Source organism: Cavia porcellus, unplaced genomic scaffold (genome assembly GCF_034190915.1).
Source record: "Cavia porcellus strain 051 isolate PalLab524CR breed Dunkin Hartley unplaced genomic scaffold, mCavPor4.1 scaffold_4, whole genome shotgun sequence".
Taxonomy (NCBI): domain Eukaryota; kingdom Metazoa; phylum Chordata; class Mammalia; order Rodentia; family Caviidae; genus Cavia; species Cavia porcellus.
In genome coordinates, this window is record NW_026947487.1 from 36844806 (window position 1) to 36871919 (window position 27114).

General features: G+C 32.6%; 1 long non-coding RNA gene across 2 annotated transcripts in view; it reads left to right on the forward strand.

Annotated features, from left to right (window-relative positions):
• Nucleotides 1–1157: 1157 nt before the first annotated feature.
• LOC134475579 (uncharacterized) overlaps nucleotides 1158–27114 on the forward strand; it is an 86928-nt gene continuing 60971 nt past the window's right edge. The window contains exons 1-2 of one of the 2 annotated variants that reach the window (XR_010046752.1): nucleotides 1158–1546; nucleotides 19977–20087. This is a non-coding gene — a long non-coding RNA (uncharacterized LOC134475579). The remainder of the gene's footprint in view (nucleotides 1547–19976; nucleotides 20088–27114) is intronic. The other variant, XR_010046751.1, reaches the window with a different exon arrangement.

Genomic DNA, 27114 nt, shown 5'->3' on the forward strand with positions numbered 1-27114 from the left:
TGAATTCTGTAGTTGATAATTCTGTAGAAAATCCTGAGTGTTTAGAAGCAAGTCCTTTAGTTAGTCCCTCAGATGGGATGTAACCCAGCTAGCATTTTGATTCAGGTTGTGAGACCTAAGCCAAAACCTCGGTGAGTTCTACCCATATTTTAATCTATAGAAAGCCTTACATAATAAATGAGATTTATTTGAAACCACTAAATTGGACTGTTTGGTATACAGCACTGAAAACTAATGCAAGAATGAATTTGCTAAATGCGTACCTTTATACTTGTCAGCCCAGTACTCTGGAATGCTGAGGCAGGAGGATTACAAGTTTGAGCCCAGGCATGCAACCTAACAACTTTGCAAGACTGCCTCAAAATACAAAAAAGAATAAAAAGTTGTTGGTGATATAGCCCAATGTGGAATCCCTGGGTTCAAAATCTAGTACTCCCCAAAAATTTATTAGCCTGTAGAAATGTGAACATTTTATTCCATTTTGTTATAAAAATATTCTGTGCATATTAGCTATACTTAATTCTTAGCACAACTCTGCAGGTATACACACTAATGCTTTTTCCTGTTTATTTCTGTATTTGAGAAAACTGGCTGTTCTGATTTTAGACAAACAGGTCAGTTTTGAACAGTGTTAGGAATCAGGTCTGATTTTCAAAAATATTTTTGCTTAGGTACCTCTCATACTGTTCACCAAACAATTGTTTCAGAGAACAAAGTATCATGTCAATTGCAAAATTAATTGCTCAGTTAAAGGAAATCTGATGTAAACATTCATTTTGCATTTTCTTCTTTTTCTACGTATTTAATACCATTGGGAATTTTGGAAGGGAAGTTCTAGGTGTATTTCGATTCAAATAAAATAAACTCATAATGGCAAAACATTAGTTATCTAAACGTTTTTGGGAACAGAGTGGGACAAGTGGTGTTGCAGGTCTGGCTCATCAAGCTGGAGTGTTTGCATTTGGACTGGCAGAGTACCTTTTAGAAAGCGTGAATTGCTAAGAATAGTGTAAAACTGGGACACTGCTTAGAATACAGTGCAGAAGAAATATTCCATTAGTTATCACAGCAAAATCACTATTTCTCATGATAAGAAGAGATCAGTTGGGATGACCTAAATAAGTTCTCTGTAAAAGAGAGAGAGAGAGAGAAAAAAAAAAGTCTATGCCTGAACTGTGCTTCTGTGATTAATGGCCCTTGCTTCGCTCCAGCATAGCTCTTTCCTTAAGGAGATGAGAGAGAGGCAAGTTAGAATTATGTAAGGTAAAAAAAAATTGAATGCATTTTGTTTTTCATCAGTTTTCAGAGCTTGCAAATCACTATTCGAATCGCATAGCCCTGAAAAAATAGAACAGGAATATCGGGTGTTATGACAGAGTAATATATACTGAACGCATTGTGATTCATCCTGGGGAAATCATCTCAGAAGAAAAGGAACAGAACCGAGCTAAAGGCACTGTTGCGAACTGGATGAAAGGAAATGAATTCATCTATGCAGTCTCGACTTTTGTCAGTCAGTATGTGCCGGGATAAAATTATGACTAAGGTGGGTTCACAAGAGCTGCTTTCATACCTTCTAAGAATCTAGAAAGTTAAACAAAATTGTGCAGATTAAAATATTTTACATAACATAAAACGCTATGGGTGTCAGCAATCATTAAATGAGATTTTCAGCATCCTATTTTGTTTCCTCATATGCACTCAGAAATTACAAAAATTACTTAAATTCTTTCACTGAAATTGTCTCCATAGGTTTTTGCTTATGACAGCTCTCTAGAGTATATATAGATAAAGCTCCCTTTGGAAACCTCAGCTTTATTAAAATCTAAAAATTCATAAAAGGAACTTTTACTATTTCACGTGTAGCTGCTTTAACAGAGTATATATAGTTATTTCCACTTTGAAATCAGAGAAAATTAAGTACTGAGAATTTTATGTTCTCAAAGTTTAATAAAAATGACCAAAGCTGTTAATGGTTGTAATTCATCAGAAGCTAAATAAATGAAATTAGCAATGTTCTGAAAATGGGCAATCATAATTGAATGTTCAAGAGAAATTAGCACTATGAAGCTATAAAAAATATAAAGAATTAAAGCTTTTCTTTTTATTATCATTCACTGTCAGATGTACTCAAATATGTTATTGTGTCCACACTATTATTCTCTCAAAATGCTAAGCAGAAACACTTTTATCATGCTTTTATTAAAGTGAAGTCATAAAAATAGAATTAATGTTATGCTCAGGCAATCATCAAAGACTCTTTTTTCCATATGTTGCCTTTCCTATATTTGCCATGTTGTTAATGCACAGCACCACACCAACTCACATCCCCATTCTATATTTTAATTTACTAGAGAAGATTAATGAGCATCTCAAGCTGAACCTAGCCCCATCACTCCTGATGAATTTCATCTGTCTCTCTATTCGTACTTTGTAACTTTCATGTTTTTGACCTGTTGATTTAATGAAATATTTCATCCTGAACCAATTTTGACTTTTTCCTCCAAGATCAATCTTTCTCCTTCCTTTCGATCAAGATAGAGGAACTTAACTACCATTTTACTGAGATTAAGAGCAACAAGAAAAGCAATTTTTTTTCTAATTTTGACTCTATCTTTGTATTTTTCAACTCTTATATAATGTCCTTGTTATTTTTCAGGTCTAATCTTTCCACAGTCACCTTGCTATTTCCACCATCTTCATCTTTTTATCTTCCCTCAGCTCTTTTATTTCTATATAGTCAAGTTCATTTCAATTCTACTAAAGGAAAAAAAAAACTTACAGCTTATACTTTAAAGCAACCTCTAGATAAATTCTAGACCCATCCTCTTTATGAAAAGCAAAAATAGAAAATGCATGTCCTTTGATAACTAAGTCTGAAAGTCAATTAGTTTCTGAAATATGGAAGAATTTCCAGGGGAAATGTGATGCATTAAGGTCAATCACACTTCAACTTTGATGTTCCCTTCCATTCTGCAACATAATTCTCCTGTTGACGTCAAGAACACGGATACCCATGGCCCAAACCTTCTACCTCCTGTTTTTACTTTGGCAAGGGAAAAGGTATCAGCAAGAGACGAAATGAGGCTGTTACAGGCTATGTACTAGGTATTACAACTTGTGTGAAAGAGAAAGACGGAGGGAGATGCGCATATTTACACACAGAGTTCAATTTCTGGATGTGCATTCATAACAACAGAAAATATGCTGTGACTCTAAAGGAAAAGATGCAGCTTTTATGTATAATGATTGTCTGTTAGACAATGGAACAGATCAGGAAGCTTTCCGACCTTTACAACTTTCAATCAACAAATCAAATAGACAGAGAAACAGAAGACAAGGCATAATCTAAAGTAAAATTCCAAACATATCATATTTTATGCCTGTCTTACATTGTTAGTTTTTTTTTTTTTCTTTTAATTCTGTACTTATAATGTTTTGGCCATGCACCACTTTGAGAACAAATCCTAAGACTTGATTTTGTCCCTTGCTGAATCTTAGACTTCCTTTATCAAAATACCTGTTTGCCTTCTATTTTAACCCTAACAACATGTCAAATATCTAACACAGTATACTATAAAGAGTAATTATTCAACATGTTGTAGTAAACTAATTCTATTGGCTGTTGCTGGTCTTAAGACAATATTTAATTATTATTCATATTAACCTGCACTTGTTGAATTTCACATAATTCCTCCAAGCTTATTTAACACCTGCTGCTTATAAGTGGGCCAAAGGAACTGTGTATTACTGTCTAGTGTGGTCTTTGCTTCCTAGTGTGTTCTACGCCTCTACATCATAATATGTACTGCACATACATATATAATATGTAAATGTAGACAGTTGAAAAGTCTACCCAACCGTTACTCAGTCAGAATAACTGCTGATTTTCTTAAAGCCTTTCCAAATATAGGAGCTCATTAGAGTTAGGACACCTATGTCCTCAAAATATTCACAATTCTCCAAGTTTTCTCTTTTTTTTTTTTTTTTAACCTTCCTATACTCCATAAGATCTTTTTTCTCTGTTGACATATTCTTTCTTGCAAAATGCCTAAACTATTCTAGGACATGGATACAGCAAAATGAATTACCCATTCCTTATATCACCTTTTTTTTTTTTTTTTTTTTTTTTTGTCTTTTTCCTTTTTATCGGTACCTGGGATCGAACCCATAACTACCTGCTTGCAACGCAGGTGCCTATGCCACTGAGCTAAACCCCCAGCCCCCTGTATCACCCTTTTAAAAACCATGGGGAGGAGGCCTCTACCAGATCCTTTAAATAGCCCTGAAATCTTATTGGCTATAATTAAATCAATGGCTATGGTTAAATAAGCCTATATAAAGGTCATCAAAAACCCTTAGTTTCTAAAATTCCTTATTACCAGGACTCAAGGGATAGGATAAGCTTAACAAGTACAAAGGCTCAGCTGCAGGGAAGGAGGGATTGGATGTAAAATTAGCCACCAAAAACTTCCACTTTTCTTCCCAACAAACACTTATGGCTATGTAAAACATCTTCACATTGAAAAGGAAATCTCAGTCCAATTTAAACTCTGAAAAAAGTAATAATATGTGATAGTCATGTGAAGTTTATGATATCACACATTATATTTTTAGTTGTAACTTCATATGTGCCTACTGGCTCTAAAAGGAGATGACAGTACTCTCAAGACAAGAATATCCAATTTTTCTTACTAATTCTTTTTCAACTCAAGATAATATGCTACACGGGAAAATGGCATAATACTAAATGTGTTTATTCACTGAATTAAACAAATGTTATACTTTCATTTATGTTTTAAAATGTTACATATTTTACTTTGAAATTTCAGAAAGAGCTCAAACTTTTTCGCATGAACAAAAGTGGAGAAAGTGACAGAGGACAAATGAATATCCAAGGAAAACATATTTAAATATCACATTCTCAAAATGATTTCATTCTTGGGAAAATGTAAATGGGAGAATGCCAGAGAAATGTATAACTGGAAACATTTATTTTCCTAACATAAATATTCAGTATACTCACCAATCATTTAATAAACTGTATGTTACAGGATTTGCTAAATCACATTATTTAATAAATATGAAATCTGTTCTTTCAATATGTTTTAAATCATATTTACTGGCAGCATTTTTTCTTTAATGTTTTCAGGAGAGCAACCAAAATATTAGAATTTTCTGAATTTACGATGATTCCATTTGACAATTTTCCAAGAGCAGACTTTGCATAGATGCATGGATACATTTTTTCACATTGCAGAAACTAGCAAAAGATTCCCTATTCATTTTCTATGGAGGCATATATCCACCAAACTAATGAGAAATAAATTAACTAACTTAATCAAAGATACAATATTAAATTATACAGAATAAATGCAATCTTTGCCAATTCACACACTCTTGAGTTGCATGATTTATAAAAGTTAGGTAATAAAAATCTCTGAACATATATGCATAAAATATATAGTAATGTACAAAAGTATTTAAATAATTTCCTCAAATGTAAGCATTTTAAATAAATGAAAATGAGAAAAGAAAGCAATTTATGTGTTAAAACTATAATGCAATTTTATCTACATATCAACCAATACTCCCAAATGTTTTTCAATAACTACATAAAACTAGTATTATTAATGCTGGAATAACATAGATGATTGAGCAAGGGAGACATAAATTTTCACTTTGATATTGTTTCTATAGTAGAGAAAATAATTAAAAGGTTGTGTACTTTCTAGTGAAGTAAATCTGTTTTCTGGTTCTTTAATATAGTTTTCCAAAGCAGAAACCATAAATAAGTGAACAAAAAATTCACAAATATGAACAAGATAGCACTGTATGGTATATGATTTAGATTTATATTAAAGCTAGAATTATATAGAGAGTGAATTATGAATCTTTATAAATTTTATATGCTGTATTAGAAATAAATACTGGGTATGGCAGTATAAAAAATTAGGATGATAAAAGCTGTACTGAGCTCTTGACTGGAAAAGAAAGTACTGAAAAGGCAAGAGGAATATTTTATGGAGAAATCAGAAAGGTTTACGACAGTGGCCAGAAATTACCAATAAACTTAGGTTAAAAGGAGAAATTAGAGTATTTATCCTTAAATAGCTAATTTTCTCAGAAAGAATAAAGCCTTTACTTTCTTCCACGAAATTGGCTTCCTGGTCATGAATTCTCACCTTGGAAACTAATGCAACTGCTTTCAAAATAAAACTAAGCACAGAATGGTAATTCTATGGAGCAAGAGGATTTCAATTGTGTGTGAATTGAAAAGCTTACGAGTAAAGGTAGATTTGTCTGCCAAAGATCTCAGTATTGTGTTAAACCCCTAACATTCAGCACTAGAGATCTCAGGGGATTGTTGTAGGCTTTAATCAAAAGAACATTTTGCAGTTTGGTTGAAAAGGTCAAACTTGCTAACTTATCCTTATATGATGGTAGTTTAGTAATGATCTAGTAACTTGGCTTGTGGTTTGTCATGACCTATATCATTTTGTGGCAATAGGAAATTGATGTGACTACTTTCAGCCCTACTCAACCGTTAAAAAGAGCATTAGTTGGTCTTTTGTATCAAATACAGTTGAGCTACTAACAGAAAGAAAATCTAAGATATTGCAAATATAACAGATCTGCAAATATCAAAGCTTTTCCTTTTAAAAATTATCTGAACATAGCTCAAAAGAAGTAAACATCAGGCAGCTTCATGGAGAATGAGAAAAAAAGGTAAAGGCAGAGGTGCTCGGCTCTGGAAGGAACTGTCCCTTCTGCTTCTGAGAATTTTCTCAAAGATGGAAGAAAATGAGAAATGGCCCCTCGGGCCTCCACTGTCGTTACTACACTCTTGTCTTTGCCATTTATTTCTGAGGCTTCAGTTACCTGAGGCAGGGAGAACTACAGTGCAAAAGTCTTCAATGGAAAATTCCAAAAATAAATGAATCATAATTTGGAGTAGTTCACTGTGTTCCCTCTTTGCTCATAAGTGAAGCACCCTTCTGTCTGTACATGGGTATGTTTCCAACATATGAGTACTTAGAGACTATTTCAGTTATCAGATCATGATAATGGTATATGATTATAGTTGTACCATTTTATTATTTTGTTGTTAATCTCTTCCTGAGCATAATTTACAAATTCATGTTCATAATTTACAAATTTATAGTAAGTATGTATAAAGGAAAAAAACCCACAATGTTTATTCTTGTATAAATTATGCTATCTGTAATTCTTTGTATCCACTGGTGGTCTTGATATACATCCTTTGTGGATAAGAAGGACTAGTGTGTTTTTATTTGTGTATAAATCAATTATGAGTATTTTGGACATGGAGAGTTATTAATTAATCAAATAATACAGATATTTAATGGAAATATTGCAGTATAGGAAACCAAAGGTAATGTTTAATTGTTATGCAGAGCAATGTTTCAGGAACAAAGCAGGAAAGAAATTTTGCTTCAGACAGGTTTTGATGCACTGCACATATTAAAATAGTAAACCTAATATCTGAGTTATTCATGTATGAAGGTTTTTGACAGATAGTTCAGATAAGTTTGTTAGACAGAGCAGTAGACAATCGGGACATTGCTCACTACAGGTTCCTTAAACTCTTTCACTACACATGAAAATGATTCTTCAGGTTTTGCAATAATAGTTACTTAATGTTTATTAACTTTTTATAAATATCTAGACTCGTCAGATGGCAAAAGTTTTTAGATGAATGCACTGTGGCCGAGTGTGGTGGTACACACCTATAATCCCAACATTTGAGAGGCTGAAGCAGGAGGACTGCTGCAAGTTGAAAGCCAGCCTGGGCTACATAGTGAGTTCAAAATCATCCCAAACTACATACTAAAACACTGTGGTAGCTTTAAGGATATATCCACATACCCTTTCCTCAGCAGATGGGATTTAATTCCCTTCTCCAGAATTGTAGACTGGTTTTAGTAACTTCTAGATACTGAGATGTAATAGTATGACAGTACTGATGAGATGGCATTTCTCAGATTTTTTTTAAAAAACACTATAGCTTCACAATTTGAATCCTCTGGCTTTGTCTTTCTTAGTTTCTCTGTCTCTCTGTCTCTGTCTGTCTCTTTCTCTACCTCTGTCTGCATTTCGCTCTTCCTCCCCCTCTTTTTTCTCCCTCTCCCTCCCCTTTTCTCTCTCTCTGTTTCCCACTCCCTCTCTCTGTCTGTCTCTCTCCTTGTTCTAAGGGAAGTTTGCTGCCATATCCTGAGGACATGGATGCAGCTTACAGGATGCCCACCAGAAAAGGAACTGAGACTAGGCTGAGTAGGATCAATGTACACTTGAAAACAGATCCTGCCCAAGTTGACTCATGAGAAAAGTGCAGTTATAGCCAACAGCTTCTTTGGAAGTCCAAAAATCCATGAGCAAGCAAGAATTTCTCAACAGAGCAGCTCTTAGATTCCCAGTTCCTAGAAAGTATGACATAACAAATAATTGCCATTTAAAACCATCGATTTATAGCAAATTGTTATGCAAGAATATATAATTCATTCATATACAGAAATGCAATGTTAATACTAATACAGAATATACAGTTTATGTATATTTTCAAAATTTCCAAATACCATACTTATGTGAATAAGAAGAAACATACTCAAGGACAATGATCACTTGGTCTTCATTTTCATGTTAGCCAAGGATGTATTTATCTGATTTTAGTCTATGGCAATTAAAGAAGACCTTATACTTGAAAAGACTAATTTAATTTGCAAGATATACAAAGCTGATGAAAGTTTTAGCAAGAATGAGTTTAGGAATGGTACAAGGCAAGGTGATGAATTTGCTTTAATCTCTTCCTCTTCCTCTTCCTCTTTGTAATGGGTATATTTAAATAGGCAACCAGAGTTAAGATGAAAACCTCCATTTTCTAACTGTGAATAAAAATACAGAAAATTTTTGATTGCATGGAAAGCTAAGTCAAGCATGTGACTGAAGTAAGTATTCCCAAGAAAAGAGGCACATTGCTAAGATAGACACCGCCCATGACTCTGCACTGAATTTCAGAGCAAACTGGAAGCATTCAAATCCTATTTCATATGCTATTTTATTGAGTGCTAGCCATCTAGTTCCACATATTAAATATTTACATCTGTTTATTATATTAACAGTTCCATTTAAATACTTTGTAGGCTTTCAGTATAAAATATTTTATCTGATCATTCCATAAGCTATATTACATAGAAATTATTAAACCTTTTTAAAAGGAACCCTGAGATTAAAAAAAGAAACAAGTTAAGGTTGTACAACTTAAATAATTGTAGATTATTCTTAATTTTCCTGTCCAGAGTCTGTCTGTGTTCTAAGATTTTATACTTTCTCATATCCTGAGAAACAGCTCAGAATTTAAAATTACAAAATCTGGATTCTGTTTATAGTTCATCCCCTAGACAGCCTGATGTTTTCAAGTAGAGTAATAGCTGAATAGATGTAAGGCTCATTGGCTTCCCTGAGCATTTGCTGTATTTGTTTTATTTTGAGCAATAGTTGGTCAACTGAACTCACCAATCCCAACACTTTTCAATCAGATTGTGTCAGATAATCAATTTTGAAAGATCCCCATGAAATACAATGTTCATGCCTCTCTGTATGAAGCTCCATATGACAAATTCCTCTCGGAATATAGAATCCACCCTTTAAAAATGTTTCTCACGAAGCACACAGAAAAACATGGCCATAATGTTAAATTTAAAACAAAAATAATGAAAAGCTCAGCATAGTCTAATCCCAGATAACTCTTCACCTGGTTTTCCAGTGATTTTATAAAACTTTTCTCAGATATGTTATTATTATATAAAATACTTGACATATATAGTTCTTCATGAAAATTTATTGCTTTAGTTAATGTATGCTAAATACATAATGTCTGGTAATAAAAACACACTACCCCCTTCATTTTCTAAATTATAAAATCAAAAAATTCTAAAATCTAGCTTTTTAACTGGGTTTTAATCATACCATCATTTAGTTAATTAATATATGAAAAGAATAGCAAAAAGCCACAGAGTGATTATTTTTAACTGTATAGCAATTTGCATATCTGAAGTTTTATTTTTGATGTGCTGTTTATGGTCAGGACCTGATAAGATTTTGTGTCCTGTAAAACTAAAATGCATGCACACACACACACACACGCACACGCACACACACACACACACACACACACACACACACACTCATAAAATCATGTTTAAATCTATCGACAAAAGCCTTTTAGATTGAGACATAAATTACTGAGTACAGCTATGGTAACTGGCAAACTACAGCCAATACAGGTGGCTGATTGATTGTTTTTTTTTCCCCATTTCTAATTAACTAGTGTATATGTATATCTTTGAAATTAAAATGCTAAAACATTGAAAACATGCAAGCATTATGCTTTTATTTGTAAGACAACTTTTTTTACTTAAAGAGAAAAACAAAACAAGACAAAGCAAGACAGTAAAAGGCTACAAATAATACAGAATTTCAAGAGAAAAAATATACAGTAAAAGTTCACTAGTGAATAGATTACATATTGTCATCTCAGAAACAGTTGTCCAGGTTACAAAATTAAAGCATACAAAGTGGACATTAATACAGTGAGATTGCAGACAGTTCTGTTCAATGATCCAACAAAAACTCAGTAATATGGTTTTCTATCCTACACTCTTAAATACTCTCGCAGTTGTATCCTTCAGATCACTTTCTTTCCTCCCTATTTTACACTAACAATCACTCATTTTGGGTCCCATCACTCCCACAGTTCTTATAACTTTTTCTTTAAAGAGGAAAAGAAAAAAAAAAAAAAAAAAATATATATATATATATATATATATATATATATAACAAGAAACAAGACAAAACAAAACAGAACAAAAAAAAAACACTACAATGTGACACAGCAAAACTGAGTCATTTAAAAGAGGAGGATGGACATAGTATATAATGCTAAAAGAGATTACTAGGTGATCAACAATGGTTACCATTATGCCTCTTGTTACCCTACAAAGAGGTGCCTATATCAGTTGGTATAAAAGAATTGAACAAAACAGTACAGAATAAGACCAGTAAAACCCACATTGGAGACCTTGTAGGACTTCCAAAGAAGATAATAGTCAAACCATAATGGGCATCATAAAGTATCTGGTTGCCTTCAAAGTGATTGCCTATACCCTCAAATTTGATACTATTAAAAAAACAGAATATAATAAAATCAGTCAGAACAAGATGTGGAGAACAACACAAGGGTTCAAATCAGGTTAATAGGAAAACAAAAAAGTTGCTATAATATATCTCACTATTTTTAATTTAATTTTCCCTTAATTAAAAGATGCTAAGAAATAAATTAATTTTTTAAAAAAGAAAAAAAAGGGGGGGGGGAGATTGAGATTTAAAAAAAGAGCATATCAATAGCACAACACAGGTCAGAACCGAACAATTTAAGCATCATTGTGTTTCACCACCAGATAACCTGACATTAATAGTAGTTACCATAGTGTCTCTTTCCTTGAAATATTTGAGTCTAACTTCGTATACTGTAGCATCAAACTTATCAATAAAGTGCGAAATCTTCCAAGAGAATGAAAGTATCACAGAGTATTTAGAACCAGCTAACAGAAACTGAACTTCGGTTTCTATGTGATCTCTTTGCCTATAAAAAATTTGCTTGTACTATTGCATATATTAAAATATAATAAGATACAACATATTAAAACTAATGGAAATGGATAAACAACAACTTGATGGGGCTTCAAAACAGGATGATATTAAATCAGCACTAGTTATTACGCTGTCCTATTTTCTTCAAAATAGCTATTCGTATTATCGCAGACAATAATATAAAACAACCAGTGTAAAGCATTACAATTAATGAGTGAAAACATTATATGGCTTCAAACCAGTGTGACTGGGGACACTGATTACCACGTATTTTTATGTATTCTCATCATTACTTACACTAGGGAAACAATTCAGTATTTATACATGTGAGTTTGATTTATTTCACTTATGAGCATGATCTCAAGGTGTGTCCATTTATTTATAAATGTCTCAATGTGATCATTCTTTATAGCTGAGTAGTACTCCATTGTATAAAAATACCACAACTTTTTTATCCATTCCACAGTTGATGGACACTTAGGTTGTTTCCAAGATCTGGCTATTACAAATTGTGCTGCTATAAACATTGGTGCACATATATCACTGTAGTATGATGCTTTCAGCTTTTCTGGGAATATGCCTAGAAATAGAATAGCTGGGTCAAATGGGGCTTCCAGTCCCAGCTTTCTGAGAAATCTCCAGACTGACCTCCGCAATGGTTGTACTAGTCTACACTCCCACCAACAGTGCAGGAGAGTTCCTTTTTCCCCACAGCCTCTCCAGCATTTGTTGGTGGTGGTTTTCTGGATATTGGCCATTCTTCAGGAGTGAGATGAAATCTCAGTGTGGTTTTAATTTGCATTTCTCTAATGACTAATGATGATGAACATTTTTTCATATATTTATTTGCTGTTTTTATTTCTTCATCTGAAAATTGTTTATTCATCTCAGATGTCCATTTTTGGACGGGGTCTTTGAATTTTGGGGGTCTGATTATTTTTAATTCTTTATATGTTTTAGACAGAAGTCCTTTGTCTGAGGGGCAGTTCACTAAGATTTTTTCCCAGTTTGTGGGTTTTCTTTTCACTATGTTAGCGATTTCTTTTGAGGTGCAGAAACTTTTTAATAAGAGGTAGTCCCAGTTATTGATTCTGGGAAGTATTTCCTGTGCGGTTTGAGCCTTGTTCGTGAATTCTCTACCTATTCCTATGTCTTCAAGGTTTTTACCCAATTTGTCTTCCAACAGATTTAGTGTTTCTCTTTTAATATTCAGATCTTTGATCCATTTAGATTTTATTTTAGTACATGGTGATAGGCATGAGTCTAGTTTTAGTTTTCGGCATATGAAGAACCAGTTTTTCCAACACCATTTATCAAAGAGACTGTCGTTCTCCCAGTGAACATGTTTGGCCCCTTTATCAAAGATAAAGTGTGTTTGTAGTTGTGGTTGTATCTTCTAATCTATTCCACTGATCTTCGGCTCTGTTTTGATTCCAGTACCATGTTGATTTAACCACAGATGCCTTGTAGTATAACTTCAAGCCAGGGATTGTGATGCCTCCTGCCTTGCCTTTGCTGCTTAGAACTGTCTTTGCTATTCTAGGTCTCCTCTCACTCCAGATGAAATGTAGGAGTGATTTCTCGAGATCTATGAAGTATGTTGATGGTATTTTTATCGGGATTGCATTGAATCTATATAACAGTTTTGAGAGGATGACCATTTTCACAATATTTATTCTTCCTATCCATGAGCAAGGGATGTCTTTCCATTTTCTGAGATCACCTTCAATTTCATTTTTCAGTGTATAATAATTTTCCCTGTATAGGTCTTTCACTTCTTTCGTGAGAGTAATTACTAAATATTTCATTTTTTGGTTGCCAGTGTGAAGGGTGTGACTTCTCTTATTTCTCTCTCTGTGATTTTGTTGTTAGTGTGTAGGAATGCTATTGATTTTTCAGTATTGATTTTGTATCCAGCTACATTGCTGAATTTATTTATTATATCTAGGAGTGTAAGACAACTTTTAATTTCATGACTTTTTTGTCACATTGTTCTTCAAAGAGCATGCATTATTCAAAACATGCATATTTCAGTCTGATTCAACTATATGGAGGCTGCCTGTAACAAAACTTACACAAGCATGCAAGTTGTTGCTATGTTCTAATATTTTAGAAAATTTATTCTTGGCATAATACCTCTATGCATCCCATGTCCTTAAATACAATATATCATATATATATAATTATGTTTGTCAATTAATGATAAATTAAAAAATGAATCCGTGATAATCAATCAAGACTCACTTGTAAAATCCGCTTTTCCATTATCACATAATTTAGACTTCCAGAATAAGTTCTCATTTAAGTTAAAAGCATTTTATTAATGTTAAGCTAAGAAAGAGTATTGAATTGTAATGCATAGCCACTCTTCAAAAATAGAAGAATGACTTGTTAGTTTTCCTTATAGTCCTTGAAGTGATAGATATAGACTTTACTTATCCTGAAGCATCTGTCTTTGGATAAGTATTTTTATGTACTCCTGCAGAATCAGAAGTAAAATCTCAAATAGTCATTCTACTGAAAGTATTGTAAAGATCCCTTTTCCTCAAAGACCTCCTCCAGGGAAGAAGAGCTTACTTGACATTCTAAGGAGAAAACTGTGGCCCAAGGCCATCCTTTGATCTTACCATACTATACTAAAGGTATAGTCTGCATATCTCCCTTAGGAAGGAATTGATGGTTATTTTACTAGTGTTTAATATTGATATGAAAAACCTACCATCTCTTCAAAAATTAAAGTCATTTTCTTGAAAAGGATGAAAACTCAAGTCTTCAGAGTGATGCACTGGTACTCGGCAGGTGATAATTCTAGAGTTGTGATTAATACGTGTATCACTGGGAACACCTATCTGAGGCAAATTCTAGTCAACTATTATTAGGCAGCTTGTTCTTGAAAATCACCTTCCTCTTCTGTGATATGCAACCACCCTCCAAGGTTCATTGTGGGGATATTCATAAAGAAAGCATGCAAATCTTTTTATGTAATTCTTCCCACTTAGTAAGGTTTGATGAATCATTAGGAATTTAAATTTTTGTGCAACTCACTTTTATAAATAGAATGCTATATCTTTCACTACTACCTAAGCAAATCTTTTATTACACTTAGTCTCTTAAAACTATCTCAAATTCTACCTCATAGAAGAAGTGAACTAAGTATCTACTTATTATATCATTATTATTTACTATTTTTCAGGTCAAATTTAAATTTTCTGAACTATATAATAAAGAAGCAACTAGACAGCCTAGTGCAAGGGATATAAGATGATATACCTTGTAAGTACAGGTTGTATGTAAGTAAGCTAAATCTCTGAATTCTAGGACAGTAGAAGCAACAAAAATAGCTAAAAGATGCATTTTATGTCTCACAAAACTGTAAGCTAAGCTTCCATAACTTAACTAGGAAACAGCAGTACCTTTTCAGTCTTGATAAAAGGTTTTTCTTGATCATTTTGAATGAATTTGCTCAAGTATATCAATGAATGTAGACTAGGATGGAGAAATAGATCAATTTGGTGCCTTCTAAAGCAATGTTTACTAGCATCAAATTTAGCAAAGTATTTCAATAGTACAACAGTGGGTACAATTTTCAGAAATAGACCCTTTGTGGGAAAAATGTATTTTATGCTTATTGATTTCAGAGATTATTAAAATATAGTTAGGTACTTATAAAATTTGGTAATACTAGACCATGCATCAGGAGATATGAAATGTATCTCTAGAACGCAATATTTACAAGCTTCAGCTTTTGTGTTTTTCAAGTGGAAATAATAACATTCTTCCCCTAATACATTGAAGTTATATGAAAGAATGGTGGCAATATTTTTGGAAATAGTAGTTCTGTGTTAAATAACATTCACCTAAATTATGAGAACTCATGGAGAAGTGATTTATTAGGCAGCAAGATTACTAGAGACATGTGTCATCATTGTTTAATTCTGAATACAAATGCTCTCTAAATGGCTTGACTGTTCTATTTTTGATCAATGAGTTACAGGCTTGAACCAAACTCTCTCTTATCTCTGTTTCTCTTTTGTTTTTGTTCAATTCTATCTGACAGATGTCAAATGTCATCATAATAACACAGCGTGTAAAATGAAATTTCAAAGTTTCTAGGTTATCTTAAGTTTTCATATATTTCCATTTTGTATATATGTACAATCAATACTCATAAGAATATCAAATAATACATGTATTTTAATTCTTGCATTGGCTGTCACGTTTATAATAACCATAGTTGTATGTTAATATTAGTCTTACTATGATTATCAAGAGAAATACTGGTGATCAATTTAAAAAAGTGAAACTCAGAAAAGAAAATTAGGATATTTTAGTCAATATGTCTCCTATGTTTTTATGACTGAAATGCTTTGATGATCATGTAATGGAAAGTGAAACATTACTGAAATGTGATTGGTATATAAATTAACCTTATGATACAGGCAATTATATAGATTCTGATAAGATCCCTTTAATACTTCACAAAATATAATTCTGTCCAGGTAAATAGTGCAAGTTAAATGTCCAGGGCATTTCAGAGTGAGTAGATAATAACACACACACACGCACGCACACACACACACACACACACACACACACACACACACACACACAGATAGGATACACAAAATATTGTTTGATATGCTTATTAGTTACAGGAAACAAATTTGTCTTCATCACTTACTGAGTACTTTTCTTAGTAGTTTTGAGCATAAAAATCAAGGACATTTCCAAAAATTATTTAGAAGAATACAGATTGTTCTCTGACATTCTCTTTCTCTCTCTCCCCATGCCCCACAAAAATGTACTGTAATCTCTCCATAGAAAAACTTTAGATATTTTTATTTCTATAACTTGATTTATGCACAATAAACCTGTATTGTATAATTAATTGTAAGTTGCTTTGTGCATGGAAAATACAGGTTAAAAATTATCATATATATATATATATATATATATATATATATTTCCAAAAGATTACATAAATAAAATACATGATTAATATATGATATAATTTAGATAGAGACATACAATACAGTAATTTGGTAGTTGTGAAGCTATCCAACATATATTATATGTCCAAATAATATAATATTTTTGTTATCATCTTTCAAATTATTTATATTTTATTTTTTCCACATCTTCATTCTCTAATTAGTCTGTTTAGGTTCAAATGGCATGACTGAGTTTCCAAATTTCTAAAATTTTGGTCCCATGGTTTAGCTTGTTTTATTTATACCAGAACGGTTGACTTTAACAGCTGGTTTTTCCTGAAATAGTTTTGTTACTGGTTTTTCATTTCAATTAACTCCTGATCTTCTAATTTACTATTATAGAATAATTTCATGAAATATTTAAAGAGTTTTCTTATACTGATATGAAAATTTGACACTGGTTTTCCAAATTATCTAGAATCTTTATAAAACTTTCTAAAGGACCCAAAATAATATACAACATAACTAGCCACTACCTGTTGTTTAATATAGATTAGCTAATTGCTGTAATGACAGATAATTATATACCTCTTTGCCAGTTTTTCATTACATTCAGTAGTCTTGTGCTTCCTAACTCTTAATGATGAGCTATGTTGGTATATTTTCCAAGTTATATAATTTGTAATTTTAAAGTTGAAATATAAATTATTAATTATTGCTATAGAAATTAAAGAACTCAACACACTCAAAAATTCATAAACATCAAAAAGAGGATAAAAATAATAAAAATGTCAATAGCAAATGTAAAATTGATTTTTAAAATGTATTAATAATGATGAGGCATAGTTTGCATAATTCATATGAAGGCAGACACTGAAGAGTTAGTGAATGCAAAAGTTTTAGCTTTATCACTTACTTGTTTTGACCTAGGACAAATAACTTTTCTCCAATTCCTTTGGCTACAAATTATCTGAAAACAAAAGATGAGTAATTTTTAAATAAAACACAATGTCTGTGGTGGAAATTTATTTCTAAGGAACTGAAACATAACCCCAAAACTGACCAAAGACAAAAATGTGGGGATAAATATCACTGATCAAAATTTAAACTGCAGATGACAATTAATGATATTCAGGAAAGGACTGTACTTTACTTTTATATATGGTATTGAATAACATTAATCCAGGGAGTCATCAATAATAAAGTGCAGGAAATGCATGATGCAACAAACATAATATGTAAGAAATGACTAACAGTTGTATCTCTCTGATTGGAAAGTCATTGTGCTTATAATGACTCATGATTAGGCTGAAATCACATTGACAGTCCAAAGCAATTGACTCATCTCAAACATATAACCTTCATGAATTCCTTCCCCATTCAATGTAAGATAATATACGAATAAGTTTTAAGGATTAAGACTTGGTTGCCTTTGTAAGGTCATTTTTGCTGTCAGCTCATACCATTATGGTGAGATAGCCAAGTTGACTTGTGGATAATATATATATATATATATTATATGCACTATATATATATTATGCACTATATATATTGTATTTTGTACACATAAATTCATACATAAAAAACTATATTTTCTCATTCCTCACATTTCTGAATCCTTTCTGCAATATATTATCTGTACAATTTACATGCATTGCTTTTTGCTGAGATTAAAATATGCAATCATATACTTAATGCATATATTAACCAAAACATAAATAGAATATGCTCAAAATTCCATTCTTTTGAGTGAAACAATGAGTATAATCTGAAAACTTAGAAATACAAATTTTCAGTGGCACACACAGACCTGCTGAACCATAATCTCTGCTGGTGGTTCCAGAATTATGTTCTCACAGGTTATTTAGGTGTGCCTGAAGCATACTCAGGTTTGAGAGTCATTGACTTAGACAATAAAAAAACTGGAAAAAACAGTTTAGAAATTAAACATTCATTAGTGCCATCTCTCACGCAGAACTGATGTATGACATCTGCAGTGAGAATATATTTCCATTAGGGTACTCATACATGATTTGCATTCAGAATCATGAGAAGAGAGGTGATTAAATAATCATATCTCCTGAATTTAAGTCAATTATGCTAAAATTATATTGCTTATTTATTTATCTACTTATTTAATAATTTTTTTTGAGTAATAGCCTTATGTGTATTTAGATTTGGATCACTTCTCGGCCTTTGGCTAGGATCATATGTAGTATTTAAATTTGGTTACAAATGAGAATTCTGCATTGGATATTTTGTAATATAAGTAAATGTATAAAGAATTAAAGCATACATTGCAAAGAATAGAGATACAAACATCTCAATTATCTAAATTCTGGATTACCAGGAAAGACAGTAAAAGTTCATTCTGTTTTTCAAGAATAAGGTACTACAGGCTGTATAGTTCAGTGACATAGTGCCTACCTGACAAGCACAAGGCCCCAATTTGATTCCCAATAACAAATAATTATATACAGATAAATAAATACATCAGGTACTAAAGAAAGGTGAAGTATAAGAACAGAGGCTGTGGGTGAGAAGGAATTTACCTTCATATTTCTTTAAAAAATAGAATTGTGAATCTTTAACTTTTATGATTTTTAAAATTTTAATTTATGAGTTTGTGTACATAAGACATAATGTTTATATTCCTTGTGAGAAATTGGTACAAGTACATAACACATTACAGTTTCCTTTTTTTTTCTCATTCTTTATCTTTTCCTCTCTCCCACTTCCCCTGACCTCTCCCCACTGTGAAAATGATCTGTCTCTCTACTTCCTATTATCCATATTTTATTTTTCTCTTTAATTTTACTCTGGGTTTCTCATATAAGAGCTGCCATAAAATATTTAATATCGTGTGTCTGATTTATTTCTCCTAAATAATGGTCTCAAGGTGCGTCACTTTTCCTAAAAGTGATTCAAGTTTGTCTTTCTTTATGGTAGAACAGTACTCTCTGTTGTGCAAATGCCCACATGTCCTTTATCCATTTGTAGTTTTTTTTTAAAACTAGCAATGCTAAGAAATTTCTACTGGCCCAACGATCACTTCCGAGGCCACTAAAATAAGTTACCTATTGTCTGGATAATTTAATCCTATTTATACAAAATTGTCATAGTAAATATTCACATCCATGAGACTGATGAGCGTGGCACCCTTAGGGCACATGAGATCCATGACTGTAGGCAGCAGCAACCCCGAAGAAAACATTGGATTTTTTTGTTTGTTTGTTTGTTTGTTTGTTTGATGTTCAGATTCATCAAAGTAATAGTAGAAATTTGATTTAAATTCAAGAACACTACAATTGAGCTTTGCTTTCTCTTCTTTCCTTTTTTATTTTTTTTTTTAACTATCACTTTTATTCTTTTTAGGTAATCGATATGAATCATCAAGAAAGGTGACTTTAGAATCTGTCTAGACTTGACCAAGCTCGTAATGTAACTCCACTTAATTGGAAAGCCTGTCTTATAGTATTGATTAGGGTGAGTAATTGTCTGAACTGCTTAGGATTTACTGATAACCATAATGGCATGTATGAATTAATGCAATACAGAACACCAAAACGTATTTATTAATTGTTACTGACCCAATTTCTGTGCTAATTATTGTGAGTATATTCCAGACAGCAATGAAAAATTAGTAACAAGTACTCTAACTTGCCTTGGTCTGAAAGATATAACAAATTGTGTTAAAATATTATACTCTTAGATCCATATAATTTTAGTGCTTTTGCTAAGTGCGTATATTTTTCCTTTTGGGGTTTTAGGAGTAGATGATTTAACTTCACTTTTAGAAGCACACAATAACCTTCTTTACAGTTTCTTCTGCACCAATTCCCCATTCTCCTCCATTCTTCCCTAAGTGCTTAATATATATATATATATATATATATATATATATATATATATATGTTTTATATATTCTTTAAAAATAGTTACCTTAGTGTGTGTTTTTATTTACATAAATGGTCTTTTTTTAATAAGTGGCTTTTTTATACTTATATTTTTCTACATAATGGATTTTTTACTCAACATTGTTTAAAAATCTATCACACTGCTTGTGATACAAAAAGCTTTTCTGATTTGTGAAAACTTTTGAGTATTTTATCATTTGTACTTTATCCATCCTTCAATAATGGTCCCTTAGGCTTCCTCCTACTCATTAATACTAGCTAGTATGACAATTAAAATATCACTCTTGGCTAGTTGGGGAATTCATGGGAATTCATCTGCAATTTATAACCTATGAATTATAAAACACACTACCTAATACTGTCAAATTGCTTTTCAGTTTAGCTACTAGAAAAGATTGTTTTCTTTTATTTTTTCTTTCTTCCTTTTTCTTTCTTCTTTTTTTTTTTTCAGGAAACTAGCCAATCTCAAAATAACACCTATCCTACTATCTGAAGAGTTTGAGGATTTGTCAATCATGTTTTTTTGTTGCTTTTAATTGTATTCTTGTCTATGTCTCTATTATTTCTTTCATTTATTGTCAATTTTTATCAAAACTTGTGTTATAGATATTGTTTTGCCATGTACTTTAAATTTTGCAAAAATATTCCCCTTAAGGCCAGGAATTTAGCTCAGTGGCATAAGTGACTGCCTGGCAAGGGTGAGGTTATGAGTTCAATCTCCAGTATATATATATATATATATATATATATATATATATATATATGAATATATTCTTTCTGTATTTTGTTCTTCTGTTAAATTTGCACAAATTTTTTACTGGATAGCATTTCTAACATATTAAGAGAAACAAACTTAAGTATGATATATCTCAACTCCATTATTTATATCCTATTTGTGATTTATTTATTTTCTTTTTAAATTTTTATTTAAAAAAAGACTAAACAAAACAGAAAATAGGTAGAAATAATACGTTCAGAGAAAAAAATGAACAGTAAGAAATCACTAGTGGATGTTTACATATTGTTGTTTTACAAATAGTTGTTCAAGATACAAAAATGGAACATGTAAAGCGGGAATTCAAACAGCGAGACTGCAAACAGTTCTGTTCAACTGTCCAACAAAAACTTAGTAACATGGTTGTCAATCCTATACACTTAAACGTACATGCAGTTATCCATTGCTTCATTTATGTTTAGATTAAACAAACTAAAGCAGGTTAAAATCATTCTGAACAAAGAATAATAGTATTGCTAGATTTCACATCATGACACTCTGTGATCAGCACTGGGTACTGTAGTGTCTTTTTTTAAAATTTAATTTAAAGAAAGATTAAACAAAACAGAAAATGGGTAGAAATAATACATAATTTCAAAGAAAAAAATAAACAGTAAGAAATCACTAGGTGATGATTACAGATTGCCTTCTTACAAATAGTTATTCAAGATACTAAAGTGGAGCATATAAAGTGGGGATTCAAACAGTGAGATTGCAACCAGTTCTGTTCAACTATCCAACGAAACTTAGAAACATAGTTATCAATCCTATACACTTAAACATACATGCAGTTATTCATCTCTTCAATTATGTTGAGATTGAATAAACACAAGCAGGCTAATATCACTCTGAACAAAGAATAATACTATTTCTGGGTTTCACATTATGACACTCCAGGATCAGCACTGGGTATTTTACTGTCTCTTTTACTTCAGAGTATCTGTTCATTTCATCATGTGTCATAAGGTCAGTTCTCATAAGCTGTTTATGGATTCTACACATGCTTGAGTCTTAACATGTATTTCTATCCTTTCTATATTAGAGGGAGAAATAAAACAAAGCAAAGCAAAACAAAACATATTCCTATAAACATATGAAACAAAATAAACCTATAAAAGACAATTGTACGAATCGTTCTACTATAGTTTCTGTGTTGTCTCTTGTTATCTCCAATGGAATTGGCTATATCATCAAACATAATATAATTGAATATGTCAGTACATAACAGTATTAATGAAAACACAACTTTGCATATAGTATAGAACTTTAAAAACCTGTAGTAATCAAACCACAATGGGTATCATAGTGAATCTTGTCATCTTCAGTGTAGTTGCCTATACTCTCAGACTCAATACTATCAACTGTATCAGTTTTGCATAAAATCTTCTCTGCCTCATTTCTTTTATGCTCTTTTTTTGCCATCAGTTGTCTGCTTATCTTCTTAATTCTGTTTTCTACTCCATTCATTGAGGCCTCTCTGCCACTGTTCCTGGAATCCTAGTATTTTTCTCTCTCTAGAATGCCCTACAGTACTCTCTGTAGAGTTGGATTGGTTGTTGCAAATTTCCCAAGTTCCTCTTTGTCTTGGAAGTATCTTGTTTCTCCATTAATTTCTAGTGACAGTTTATCAGGGTATATCAATCTGGGATGGAGGTTATTTTCTTTCAAGGCTTGGAATATTTTGCTCCAGATGCTGACTTGATGGTTTGTGTCAAAAAGTTTGCCGTTATTCTGGTGGGTCTTCCTCTATAGGTTATCTGCTTCTTGTCTCTAACAGCTTTTAATATTCTGTTTTTATATTGAATTTCTGGGATCTTGATTATTATATGAGTCCTGAATATATCTCTTTATGTCTGTGAGTTCCGAATATATCTCTTTATGTCCACTGGTGCTGATATTGCATGTTTACTGTTCTCATTCTCCTTTGTATTTACCTGTCTTGGGTCAATGTCCTTAGGGTTGGAGCCTGGGGACTTTTTGTTGTTGCTTCCTCTTCCCCTCTTTTTTTGCTTCTTCCAGGAGGCCCCGGTTTCTTTCTTTGTTGGTTACAATTCTTCTGAAGTGTGCTGGCTAGATGACCCTTCACACTGCAGTGTGTTAGTGAGTTGCAGACAGCGATTGCGTATGCTAGCCCCTCCCCTCCAGATTAGTCAAGCTGCTGTGGCCTGCACTACTGTATTACTTTGTGTTGCCTCCCTCCAGACCAGCCACTGGGCCAATGTGGTTAGTGTGTACCACCGCTACAAGGACTTGACCTCAGATAACCTATTGGGTATCAATCAGGTCACGTGAACCAGGTTTAGCTCACTCCACCAATCCCGTTTGGGAAGGGAAAAATTGACTGAAGTCACTGATGTCCCTTGTACTTGCCAGTTCTGCCCGATCTCAGAATGTCATCCACTGGGGACTCCCTATTTATGGAATAGCTCCACTCCCGTCACTCACCACAGATCGATGTAGGCTCCCCTCCAACTCAGCTCTCCATTCAGCTCACTGACCCCCAAACTCAATGTAACTGTACCTCCAGTGAGTCGAAGCAGTGGGACCTAGGACGGCTCGGCAAGTCATGGCAGGACATTGGCCAGTTGCGGCGGGGCCTCAGCAAGTCACAGCTGGAACCAGTTGCAGCAGAACCCTGGCAAGTCACAGCGGTGGCCAGTCACAGAGGGACCTCAGATAGTCAGCAAGTCACCTTAATTTCTTCTTGGGACGAGAGAATCCATCTCCCTTCGTTTGGGGCTCTTCACTGTATTATGTTGAATTCTAAGTTGACTATCTCAGGGAGCTTCTGTAGCCAGTTGTTGTCTATCCGCCATCTTTGCTCCTCCCCATTTGTGATTTATTGTGGCATAGGGAAAGTATCTCTCTTCACAAATAAAAATGTTTTGTCTGTTTCTATCACTTCTGTATTTTGCTTTACATGCAAATTTTAAATTCACTTGAGGTTACACCACTTTAATCAATATAATTAAAGTTTTACTCTCTTCCATGTAGTAAGCCCATTTCTTAAACTCTTCCTCTTTTGATTTGTGATACCATGTATTTCCTACACAAAATTCTCATATATGATCCCAAGATTTCTATGTCTTTATTTCATTTACTTATCTATTTTTACCATTTGTAATACTATCTTTGTCACAATGTTTTATAACATAATGTTATTATCTAATTGTGCAAGATCCATGCCACCTATTATTTTTCAAAGTTAATATGGCTCCTTATAAATTGTTATATATTTTTAAAAGGTTTAAGTTATTGGAGAAGTAAAGCATGATACTATAATATACTTGTTACCCTAGTACTCGTTTTTGTGTCATATTTACCATCATAATTTAAATTCTCCATTCTATTTTTACAATGAACTTATTTTTCTTGATATATATATATATATATATATATATATATATATATTTATGGGTCTTTTGAAAAATAGACCAATGAATCAGATATGAAAATGCATCTGTATTGGTTTCATTTTGAATAGATAATATCAACTGTATTCCAGAATCCTTATACCAAATAGTGTACTGAGTTGTACTACAAATGTTTCCCATGTTAAGTATTTTTGCCTCATTATATTGTCAAACATATAAACATTTACCAACAGGAAGTTCAAAATGTGGTTTTACATGGCACATTTAATATATATTTCTTAGGTTATTAGTATCATTGAACACCTGACCAGGTTCCCAGATGATCTCAAATAGAACTTCCAGAGTTACTTGTGCAACCACCTATCATGCATTTTTACTTACACAAGGGAAAAATAAATCACAGAATATTGGAACTACTTTGTAGTCATAGCTATGATTGAAACTAATTAAAAAAACTTAGGGGGTAACACATTATGTTTGTTCAAAATTATTTTATAATTTGTTGAAACTAGAGAAAATTTCCTTATATTATCCATGTAATTTCTTTTATTTTCATTTTCTATTTTTGTGGTACATTTTTACAATCAATGAAATGATATTCCTGTCTTAGTTCAGGTCATTGCAACAAATTATCTTAGGCTGGATAATTCCTCAACAACAAAACATGCATTGCTCATGGTTCTGGGGGCTGGGAAATCTGCAGTCAAGATGTTTAGCAGATTCAGTGTTGGGTCAGGTCCCAACACTGACCCAGGTGATGCCTACCTTCTGCATAATCTGGTGATGGAAGAGTTAGCTCTCTGAACTTCTTTTATAAAGGTATTCATTTCACTAATGAGGATGAAGTCTTTATGACCTGACTGTCCAAAGGCCCCATCTTCCAAAATAATCACCATGATATTTACACTGTAGCATATGAATTTGGGGGACACAAGCATTCATACATAGCAACATCTCTGTAGAAGTCCATATAAAATGTTAATTTTGTTAGTTTTAAGATAATATCTTTTTGGACTGGGATCTCACAGGGTTTTAAATTAAGTGTATTGGCTCAGTATTCTCTTAACTGAGATATAAAACCTGACATACACAATTTCAAATAAAAGAGGTTTTTTTTTTTTTGTTCCTTTGGCCACTTGGGAGATTTAATCTATGTTCAGTTGGCTTCCAAGCAGGAAGATCAAGGCAGAAAGATGTGGTGGAACAAAGCTACTTAGTTCATAGTAACTAGAAAGCAGAACAAGGGAATGGCACCAGAGAAAAAAGGGACCAGGGACCACATATAACAACAAACCTCCATCTCCAAGACTCACCCAGACACACCAGCAAGGTGCTCCATGAAACTCTGGACAGATCCCAAAGCCAATCACTCTGACATACTCTACCCTAACATCAACATGATGTCTCCTCAGGTTACTTTTGGCCACGCATGTTATGAATAATTTCTTTATTTTTGATAATCTTAACATTTTGTAAGTTGTGTTTGAGATGTTTGGTGAGATGCCTTGTATAGTAATTTGATTTTTTGAATACACTGGGATATGGAATTTTGAAAACAGCAACATAGATGCATAATGACATTTTAATTATATGGTATCCAGGATAGTTACTATCTACGTTTTATCACTTTTGGCATTGATGCTGGGCAGATGGCTAAAATAGTATTTTCTAGCTTTCTGTATATTAAAGTTACTTTGCCATGCCAACAGTTAAAACCCTTTATGCCATATATTGCAAAGAAAGTCAGAATATATAGACCACAAATAAAGAGTGGAACAATTTTTCAATCTAAAAAAGTACCTTCAAAAGGGATCATACACCTAAATGAAAAACATGAAACTGTAATATTCTTAGAAGACAGAATAACAGGTTATCTAAAAGACCTTGATATTGGGGAGGATATTTTTAGATAAGATACCAAAGGTAGAATCCATAAAGAATTGGTAATTTGGACTTAGGCCCTGTGGAAAACCCTGTCAAGAAAATGAGATATTGCAATACTCAGAGACAATACTTGTAATACATACCTGAAAACACCTGTATTCTTATATATTCCAAAACTTTTTAAATTACATAATAAGAAAATAAACAACTAATAATGGGCAAAGTCCCTTAACAAGCACCACATCAAAGAAAATTATACAACATAAATAAAAATATTAAATTATGTACCACATCACATCATTAAGAAATTATGAGATATCACTGAGCTATCACTGTGCATCTTGCAGAATAGCTAAAGTCTAACACACTGAACACAGAAAATTCAGATAAGGATGTGAAAATCTTTATTTCACTGATGGTGGGAAAGCAAAATGATACTACCATTTTGGAAGATATTTCGGCCTTATCTTTCAAAATTTGACTTATTCCAACCATATGATCCAGAAATTGATTTTCTGATTATTAACCAAAACTTGTTGAAAACATATCCACAGAAAATCCAC